This window comes from Hoplias malabaricus, chromosome 13 (assembly GCF_029633855.1).
Source record: "Hoplias malabaricus isolate fHopMal1 chromosome 13, fHopMal1.hap1, whole genome shotgun sequence".
Classification (NCBI taxonomy): domain Eukaryota; kingdom Metazoa; phylum Chordata; class Actinopteri; order Characiformes; family Erythrinidae; genus Hoplias; species Hoplias malabaricus.
In genome coordinates this window covers 17,965,890-17,977,065 of record NC_089812.1, presented here as the reverse complement: position 1 = coordinate 17,977,065, position 11,176 = coordinate 17,965,890, and positions in this window count along the sequence as shown.

Sequence of the window (11,176 nt, the reverse complement as noted above, 5' to 3'; positions counted from 1 at the left end):
GGACCCATTGGAGGGCAAGTCTGGTGCCAGCAGCCACGGTAATTTGAGCTCCAATAGCATACATTAATGTTGCTGCAGTTAAAAAGCTCATAGTTGGATTTGAGGACGGGTCCCGACTGCCGTATCTCTGCCCGTGAAAGGAACTCTGTTGTGGGTTTTGGAGGTTGCGAGTCTCCCTCGCATCTAGTTCTGTGGGAAGTGTCATGCATGTCAGGGAAAGAGCCTTGCCCCGCATTCACCACCCCCTACCCTTCCGCGGCCGGTCCATCTCGCCTTCCCGTCCCCACTTCGGGCCTGGAAGTTTGGTTTAAAGGGTAATCGGCGGTCGGTGGCTCAACTTCTTAGAGAAATGTTTGGTGAATAAGCCACTTGAGATGGAGCGATAACAGGTTTGTGATGCCCTTAGATGTCCGGGGTTGCACGTGAGCTACAATGGCCAGTTCAGCGTGTACCAATTTCCCTATGGCGAAAGGTGCGGGTAATCCCATAAACTCCTTCCCCGCTGGGGATCAGGGATTGCAACTATTCCTTGTGAACAAGGAATTCCAAGTACGCGCAGGTCACCAGCCTGCATCAATTAAGTCCCTGCCCTTTGTACACACCGCCCATCGCTACTACCAATCGGATGGCTTGGTGAGGTCCTCAAACCTTCCCCGGGGTGACTCTGCCCCCAACAGGGGTCATCTCAGGGAGATGGGAAGTCGATCAAACCCAGACATCTAGAGGTAGTAGTGAGGGCAGGGACCATTGCGTGCTGATCCTTGGTTACTGAAAATGGCTCTCGGAATGTAACCTCTCTGGTGAAAAAGGAGACTGAGCTGGTGCAAGAGGTTGAGTGGTACTGGCTAGATATAGTCGGGCTCACCTCAACACATAGTATGGGCTCTGGAACCAATCTCCATGAGAGGGGATGGATGTTTTTTAACTCTGGAGTTGCCCAGGGTTAAAGGTGTAGCACAGCAGTGGGCTGTCATAAAACCTTCTGGCTCAATGCCTGTATGTTGGGGTTTACCCAAGTGGACAAGAGGGTAATTTTCCTGTGCCTTCAGGTTGGGGAAAGGGCACTGACTGTTGTTTGTTGCTTATGCACTGAACAGCAGTTCAAAATACCTGGCCTTCTTGGGGAACCTAGAAGGGGTGCTGGAAATTACTCATTGTGGGGAATCTATTGTTCTGCTGGGGCCTTCAATGCTCATGTGAGCAAAAACAGTGAGATCTGGAGGGGTGTGGCTGGGAGGAACAGCCCCCGATCTGAACCTGAGTGGTCTTCAGTTATTGGATTTCTGTGCCCGTCACAGTTTATCCATATCAAACACGATGTTCGAGCATAATGTCCATAAGTACACCTGGCATCAGGAAACCCTAGGCTGCATTTTAGTAATTGATTTTATAGACGTATCTTTGGACCTGCGGCCATATGTTCTGGACACTCAGATGAAGAGAGGTGCTGAGCTGTCAACTGATCACCACCTAGTGGTGAGTTGGATCAGATGGTGGGGCAAGGATGCCAGACATATCTGGCCAGCCCAGACGTGCTGAGGGTTTGTTGGAAATGTTTGGCAGAGGAAACTGCCAATCTTTAACTCCTCCTTCCGGCAGAGATTTGACTGCATCCTGGGGGAAGCTGGTGACATTAAGTCTGAATGGCCCATATTACGGACCTTCATTGTTGAGGTGGCTAACCAGACCTGGGGCTGCAAAGTTGTCTGGAACTTTCATGGTGGCAATTCCAGAACTCGGTGGTGGACACCCCAGGTGAGGGAGGCTGTCAAGTTGAAGAAAGAGGCCTGTCAAGCTGGCTTGGCTGGCTCAAGGGACTCTGGAGGCAGCTGAAGGGTACCAAAGGACCAAACAGATTGCAGCTTCAGCTTTTGCTGAGGAAAACAACTTTTGGTTGGCTCTGAGCAGATTCTGGCAACCTGTTAGGTGACCCAGGACGGGAAAGCAGTATTCCACCTATACTGTATATGGAGGGGGGGGGAGTTGTTGCCTTGGACTGGGGATGTCATTAGGCTCAATCCCATCAGCACATCAGAGATTGGGACCCCAGTGAGGGCTCGACTATCTACTGGGCCGAGGTGGCTGGTGTAGTCAGAATGCTCCTTTGCGTTAGGGCCCTGGGGCTGGATGAGGTCCGCCTCAAGTCTCTGGATTTTGTAGAGCTATCCTGGTTGGCACGTCTTTGCAACAATGCGTGGACATCAGGGGCAGTACCTATGGATTGGCAGACAGGGGTGGTGGTTCCCCTTTTTAAGAACCTGTGTTATAACTATACGGGGACCACACCCCTCAGCCTCCTCAGTAAGGTTAATGCAGGGGTACTGGAGAAGAGAGTCCAACTGATACCGTGTTACTCAGGCTGTTCTGTGAGGGGTACTCTGGGAGTATGCGGTACTGGGCCCTTTGCTACAAACTATCCAGTCCCTTTATAAACAGAGTAGGAGTCTGTTTCATATGACTGGTAGTAAGTCTCACTGGTTTCCAGTCTGAGATGGACTCCATCAGGACTTCTATTGTCACTGGTTCTGTTCATAACCTTTATGGACAGAATTTCTCGGCATAGCGAAGTGGTGGAAGGTGTCCGGTTCAGTGGTCTCAGGAGCCCATGTCTGTTTTTTGCAGCCGAGTGTGACGCAGAGGGGATGGGAATCAGCACCACCAAATCTGAGTCCATGGTATTCAGTCAGAAAAGGGTAGTGTGCTCTCTTCAGGTTTGAAGTGAGATCCTGCCTCAAGTAGAGAAGTTCAAGTATATCAGTCTCTTGTTCACAAGTGAGGAAACGATGGAGTGGGAGGGTGACAGGCAGATTGGTGCGGTGTCTGCAGTAAAGCAGACTCTGTACCGGTCCATTGTGGTGAAGACAGAGCTGAGCTGTAAGACAAAGCTCTTGATTTACTGTTCAATCTACTTCCCAGCCCTCACCTATGGTCATGAGCTTCGGTAATGACTGAAAGAATGAGATTGACGGTAATAGCGGCTGAAATGATTTTCCTCCACAGGGTGTCTGGACTCTCCCTTAGAGATAGTGTTAGTAGTTCAGACATTCAGGGGAGACTCGAAGTGGAGCTGCTGCTCCTCCACGTAGTTGAGGTGGTTCGGGCATCTGGTCTGGATGCCACCTGGATGGTTTCCTGGTGAGGTGTTTCGGGCATGTACAACGGGGAGGAGGACCCTGGGGAAGACCCAGCCCAGAACACACTGGACAAATTATATGTCTCGATTGGTCTGGGAACGCCTCGGTATCCCTCTGGAGGTGCGGGAAGAAGTGGCTAGGGAGAGGGAGGTCTGGGTTTCTTTTATTGATATGCTTCCCCCACAACCTGGATAAGTTGTGGACAATAGATGGATGGATAGAATATTGTTTTTTAAATATATATTTTAGATTGAAAGGTGGCTCTGGTTAAGACTATGTTAAACTCAAATAATCAAGGGTGTAGATTTACTCTTGACATTGGTGGGGACCTATGAATACGCAATCCCCTGCCCTTTTCATAGATATATCATAATTTTCGGTGAAAATAAATACACTGGTTTAAATTTGCATTACATATATTTGTAAAGTCACTAGGTGGCAGTTTTTTAGGAGGTGGGGCCACATTAAATAGACCCAGACAGTGAGTATATATCGGTCCACTGGCATAAAAAGGTTGGCACACCACTGACTGTAGACCACTGCGGGTCCACCATCAGACCACCCAGATTACTGTCCTGTACAGGATATAACTAATTTATAATCTCACTTAGCACATGGCTCTGTTTGTTATTGTCCATGTCTCTACCAATGTCCCGCCTTTGTTCCTCCTCCTCGTCTGTGTCTCATTTGTAATCCTGCCCCCTCGTTATCTGTTTCAGGTGTCCCTTGTCTGTGTGGTATATTTAAGTTCTTTTGTGTGACTCCTCCTTTTTTGGACATTCCATGTTTGCCTGTCTGTCTCGTCGGTTCTTTGATTCGGTTCACCTCCCTGTGTATCTGTCTGGTCTGTCTGTTTCTCCCATATGCTTTGTGTTCCCATTAGGTTTGTCTGTTTTAGATTTCTGTCTAGGTTTGTTTGTTTAGTTCTCCTTGTACAGGTATTTATTTACCTTTATGTCAAAAAATGTTGAACAAAGGGGAAAAACAGAGGTCTCCAGGAAACAATGAGAAAAATGAGAAGCGATACCATGCGAGAAAAACATGCCATCTTTGCATTAGTTATTAGTTACTTATTAATAATTACTTACTGGCATTGCATGTAAACTATGCTCTGTCCCAAACAACAACCTACTCACTAAATAGAGCACTTTAAACATTTATAAAAGTAATTGTACTACACCACTACATTGTGTACTACACAGCGCAGAGCAGTGGTCCTCAAACTTTTTCTATCATTCCCCACCTCAGAAGAAGGGAAATTTCCAAGCCCCACCTCGCGACCCCACGTCGCCCCAATAAATTGTAATAAAACACAAATGCAAGTTTGCAATGTTCTAGTTTATTTAAGTAACATCAAATTCTATCTCTAAATCAGTAGCTTAACATTATAACACCAGATGCATCATTAACATCAATGTTCAAAAATACAAAAAAATGGCTTACTAAATAAATTATGCTTCTGTGTCTCACTTATCAATCTGTGCAAGTGTGCAGAAGTGAGTTTGATATTGGAGGGACATATTTGCTGAGTCAAGGCCCACCCCATACCAAAAATATTAGCTATAAGCTGAATCCTATGTAGATAAAGCAGTAAATTACTGCATTTATAATGATGTGGAACAGAATTTGATTAAAATTAAAATTAGAGAGTGAGGCTGTGTCCCAAACAACACACTATGGAACTTTACATACTACACTACAGAAAGCAATGCTAAAAGTGGTAATATATATACTGCATACAGCAGTATGTAGTTTGGGACATGGTCAGAGAGAGTGCTTTCTCACAACCTGAACACAGCTAATATTAATTTTCACAAATTTTCAGATCCTCCGGTGTTACGCTAACAGTTATATACAAGTTGCTTTCATAACTGTAGTTAGCCATCATTGTATTCTGTTGTGCTCTCGTTACTGACCTTAAGCCCAGAGCTGGTAAAAATTAACTTTATAAATCAGACTATGACAGTGAAGCCAGTGAAGCTGATGATTGGAGCAGCTTTATATTTGAACAGTCGCCTTAACATAGGCTTAAAGAACACCCACCTTGTCCAACTCGCTGCCAAAATGCATTAGTCTCGATGGCGCATTTTCAAAATAAAGTTTGTGGGGAAAAAAATATTTTGCTTCCAGGCAAGCTACATTTTTCTGGTCTCCTATCTAATGTTATTGTAGTATGCTTAAGGGCTATTAATGAATCCATTGTGAGTGAGTGATTTTTACTGTGAAAGATTTATTGGCTAAACTGAAAGGCATTAATAAAGACAGGCATAAAAAGCTAATATCTTCAGATTCCCTGTGCTCCACCTGCAATACCTATACGCCCCACACTTTGAGAAATGCTGATATAGAGGAAGATGTTTGAGATTCAGCCCTAGTGGTTTTGTAGTGTAATTTCAGAGTGACATCAATTCAGAAGTATAAATGCTCACGATGGCGTAGGACTCTTGCGGAGAAGGGTAATGCTGCAGGCCGGAGCACTCGTGAGGGTGAGTAAAGTGTGGAGCATATGTCAACCATTTTCAACTGCAGCCAATTAAACAAGCGAGTTTTGATCAGTCACTTTTTATTAAGCCAATCACCAGCCAGAGTTAACAGTTCATCATTTTTGAATGCAGCCAGTGGCGTTCACGTCCCCTCCAACAGGGGTTTGTTTTGTGGCAACAAAAATATGGCGGACAAGTTGAAACACTGGGGAACTTACAGCTTTGTTTTAGGTATAACTTAAACTGGATTTAACAGACTGTTTAGACAGATAATCTGCTAGAACAGTAACTTATATTTATCAAGTGTTGAGTCAGTACCGATATAACTAGGAAGCAAGGTTTACTTAGAGTAAATTAGTGCTCACCATTTCTTAAAAATTAACATTTATGTTTCAAAGTAGTTAAATTGCTTGTTACCACTTTTTGTATTTCTTTGAATAGACTGAACTATTTTACAATGTACTAAAATTGTTATTACTTAAGTAAATATTTTACATTGAAAGAGGAATACACAGTTAAGTAGTTCTGCTTAAGAGTAAGAACTTGAAAGTAATTCTTACAGAATTACAGAAAGTCCTGTTTCTAAATTCTCAAATTGACAACAGACACTGCAGTTTGGTCTTCTGTCTTTGCACTATAGTTAGCTATAGTCATATCTTGCACACATGCTTATTTATTAAAATTCCATAAAATTACTTATGGAACTGCACATTATTATATGTTTAGTACATTTCTGCATGTACAGTATATGTTATAGTCATCTTTTCTCCTGTACACACTGCATTGTACAGCTGTAATTTTTTCAGCCTCACCACAAGCATTTCAGTGTGTGTATATGCCAAGGAGGAATTCAATTGTGTGCAATTCAAATAAATCTTTGTGGAAAAATAACATTTGTTACATGAATTTGGTTCATTAGAAAGATGAACAATGTATTTTATAATAGTACAAAGTAATAATAAAACACTTAATTATCAAAAAATTATTATGAATACAACTTTACATTCATGCAGTAGCACAGCTATCCAGACACTGAGTTCTCATTTACTGTCTGTAGACTTTTTCAGAGAAGTGAGAAATTGTTTATAAGTAATTAGAAATGTATTGTCACATTAGATCATTCCATATAACACTGATACACAGTATTCTATGAGAGCAAGCCTAATGTGGGTGTTAGGCTCGAGGTGGCTGGGTGGACTGACGGAGGCGGAGGCGGACACACAACAAACTTTAATAACGAAATATAACAAAACAAAGAAAGAAAACAAACAGGGAGCCAAGCAGGCTAAACTAGACACGGCAGAGACAGACAGACTAGATGACACTAGACAAAGTAAGCAAAACAACGAGACTGGGAACTGGAATCAAAGGAGAACGAGAATGACACAAAACGACATGACCTGACTAGGAACACGACGAAACAAAGGTGAAATGTTCGACAAGTGGACGTGAGACAAGGGGGCTTAAATACAACAACAAACGAAAAACACCTGAAACGGATAACAAGGGTAAAGACAAGGAGGCGGAACAAAGGCGGGGCATGAATGACAACAAAACAAAGTCATGTGCTGAGATCGAGAAAACAGATATGACGAGACGAGGGCGTGACAGTGGGACTCTTAAATAAGCAGATTGTTCTGTATGCAACGCATAACAGTTAAACAAAAGCAGCAAATTTGTATGAATACTGATAGTTATATTAGAGTTAATTATTTTATGTTAAATGTCATGCAAAGGAAATAATTATACATGATATATGAAGAAAATGGAAAGTATAAAAATTTGGGAGTGGTTAAAAATTTTCCATTGGAAGAAGTAACCATTTGAAAACTGAAAAGTGTTAATGGGCTTAGATTATATTTGGCTACCACAACTTTAAAATTATTGGCACTGATAATCTGGAAATTGATGTAGACTACAATTTAACAACGTCAGATTTGTTTATTTACTTACTTTAATGTAATGACATTTACATTATCTTTTAGGCTGATAAGACACTTTATTAATTAGCCAACTTGCCTATAAGTAAACAAACTAAAGACAAAACACGGCAAGTTTATTTATAGAGCACCTATCATACACAAGGACAATTCAAAGTGCTTTACAGAGTGAAAAGAAACAGTTAATATGCAGTTAAATTGAGAGCAAAAAACATTAAAAAATCATAAAAGGCATTTAACACTATTAATATAGTGCAATAAAAGAAAATACATGATAATTATGCAAACAAAATGATACAATAAAGGGAAAAAACACAAAAATGCTGTTATAGAATTAAAAGTGAAGAGTACTTTAAACTGAGCTGTAGCTGCTCAAACAGGAAAGTTCTCAGTCTTGATTTAAAGTGTCTAAAGTGTTTTTTTCTATCATCATTTAACAAGTGCTTAAGCCTGCTGACAGCCAGGGCTTTTAAAAGAAATTAGCACTGTGACGGCTGCTAGGTGAGAGTGAGAGATAGATAGAGAGAGAGAGAGAGAGAGAGAGAGAGAGAGAGAGAAATGATACAATAAAGGGAAAAAACACAAAAATGCTGTTATAGAATTAAAAGTGAAGAGTACTTTAAACTGAGCTGTAGCTGCTCAAACAGGAAAGTTCTCAGTCTTGATTTAAAGTGTCTAAAGTCAGGGCTCTTCTAATGTTCTAATGTTTTCAGTCAGCTGGTTCCATTTAAGAGCGCCATAGCAGCTTCTCTATGTTTAGTTTTCACCTGAGACACTAACAGCACAGTAGTTTGTATAACTGTTAATATAGTATTTTGTAAAATACATGTACAGATCCTGCTTCACCGTTGTTATGTAATTTCAATCCCGTGAGTTTTAACCAATAGCATCGTAGTTTCTGCCTTTTTTTGAAAGATCTGTTAAGACGAGTGGCTTAATAAACTCCTGTTGTCGATTGGCTTAATAAAACGTGAATGACAACTAAAGTTTAGCATCTCATAGGCTGCAGTCAAAAATGATTGACAGGTACCCTGCCTACTGAATAAGGCCACTTGTGCTCCGGCTTGCAGCATTACACATATGGCTCTTGCGTAGCCTACGGTGTAGGCTCTGAATCATGCAGAAGTATTAATTGGCCTTAATGGTGGACCAATGAACGGCTGCTTACCATGAGCGGTGTCCTACTACACAGGAGGAGGGGTGCAGGATGCCTCTCTCCACAGGGAGTATCTCACAGCTCTGAGCCACTCTGCAGCTCTTTAACCAGAGTTGCTCTGCTGTAAACCAATAGCAAGCACTCAGAAAAAATCTGATGCACTTTTCCACTACATGGATCTACACAACATGACCTGCCTCTTTTGGAGCTGTGCTAGGAAATGCGACCAGCTAAAACTGAGACTAGCCAAGTCCCAAACAATGGAAAAGCACCAATCTCTCAAACTCACTGGCCCTGGTAGAGGGAAGGAGCATCTGGGAACAGAAGGAGCACTCCAAAGGCACACAGTGAAGAACCAGTAAAAAAGTGCCTATCGCTGAAAGAGCGCTAGGGAATTACATCTATTTTAGAATACCTTGAAAAGGTATTTTAGTATAAAATTTTTATTTTCTTGTTTTATTACAAAAAAGCCCAATGAAATGTACATTGTGTGGCAGGCGGTTTTAAACGTTTCCCCAACACCCAATAACACATTTTATTACCCCAAAATTATAGACACTTTTTTGTGTGCATTTTTGTTTTTAAGGTACAATAGAACATGACTCTAAATAAGACAATAATTTATATTTCTGCCTGCTAAAAAAATCATACAATTTAGACTATCTAACAGAGGACTTCTTTAAATAATTTTCTTTAAAATTCTTCACAGTATTGTTTACACCTGAGTACTTAAATCTGGATAGACATTCACAGTGGAAATACAAAAAACAGAGAAAGAACTAAAACACAACAGCACCAGGGTCTGCTTCCACACAATATGCTATACCCCAACATATATACATAGGCATACATACACACACACAGGCACGCACACACAAGCTGTACCTTTATTTTCATTCCTTAGCCACTCTGTTTTTTTCTATCATCATTTAACAAGTGCTTAAGCCTGCTGACAGCCAGGGCTTTTAAAAGAAATTAGCACTGTGACGGCTGCTAGGTGAGAGTGAGAGATAGATAGAGAGAGAGAGAGAGAGAGAGAGAGAGAGAGAGAGAGAGAGAGAGAGACAGACAGACAGACAGAGAGAGAGAGATCTGTGAAGACAAAGAACAACAATTAAAGAGACAAATTGAAAATTATTTAACGTTGAATATATCACTTACTGAATTGCAAAGAACAAGAAAGCCAAGAGTAAAAACAGGACAGCAAATCAAAGAGTGAGAGAGATAGAAAGACAGGAGGAGGAGTGAGAAAAGTGAAAGTGATATGAGTAAAAAGAACAAGCGGAATGAGAAACAAGACAAAAACATTGACCATATAAAGTCTCTCTCCCCATTTCCATTACAGATATTCCATTTGAATAACACTTAAAGTCTCATATTGGGCATTCAGTCCTATTGCATCACCTGTATGATAACGGCAGCTCTGTTCTGGAACAATTTATCTACTACCCTGCATGCTGTGTACCTTACCTTTAATGTTATTGTCCCAGGGTTAAACACCACCCACAGAAGCAAACACGCAAACACACACACATACATATATGTATCTGTATCATTAGAATATTTTTGATCTCAAATCATATAATTTGACAAGGATCAAAAAACTAGTAGCAAATGCAATAATCAAAACCAGATCAGTCACTTCAAACATTACCAAAAGGGTCAGGAAAAAGAGTAGTCAAAACCATATGAGAATTAAATACACAGGGAAAACTATACAAAGACTGAAAGGCTTGGTAATACATGCTAGAATGAATAATACTTCGCAAAGATGTATGCTGAGCATGTGACAGCCAGATACAGGTATTGTGAACACAGCCCTATTTATCCAAATACAACCGATGTTCCATTTGGGCATACCTGCTTTGAAAATAATGGGGCAAGCATACAGACTGGGTGTGTTGTAATAAATCCGGCTGCTTCCTAAATTCAAATTCAAATTCACTTAAAAAAAATCAGCTGGCATGTGCATAAACTGAATAAAACCAATGCTGGGACTGAAAGGAACAAATAACATATTTTTGTAGTGCAGTTACGTTACTTATAGTGGGTGGGATATGTCCCCAGTAACCCAGGATATATGAAACCCTATCTGGAGATTCCATGTAAAGCGTCAGTGTCTGAGTGAGATCCCCAAGTTGGCTAGCATGGATTTGATTAAAAGGGAAAAAAGAAGAGCCATCGCAAGCAGAAAGAATTAGGCACATTTTACTTTGTGTACCAGGTGATGGAATGGAGATAGAAGAGGGCCAGAGAGAAGCAGAGAGATTGAGGAGATATATATGAGAGTATATGAGAGAGAAGGAGAACTGAAAAGCTTATATGGTCACACGTTCAAGTGTCGACACAATAATCTACTCCAATAAATCTCACCACAAAAAGGCAAAAGTAAATAAATGTTCACGCCCCTATTGATTTTGGTTCTGGGAAGCTGAAGCCATTACTCAAGTCTGGCTTCACTCG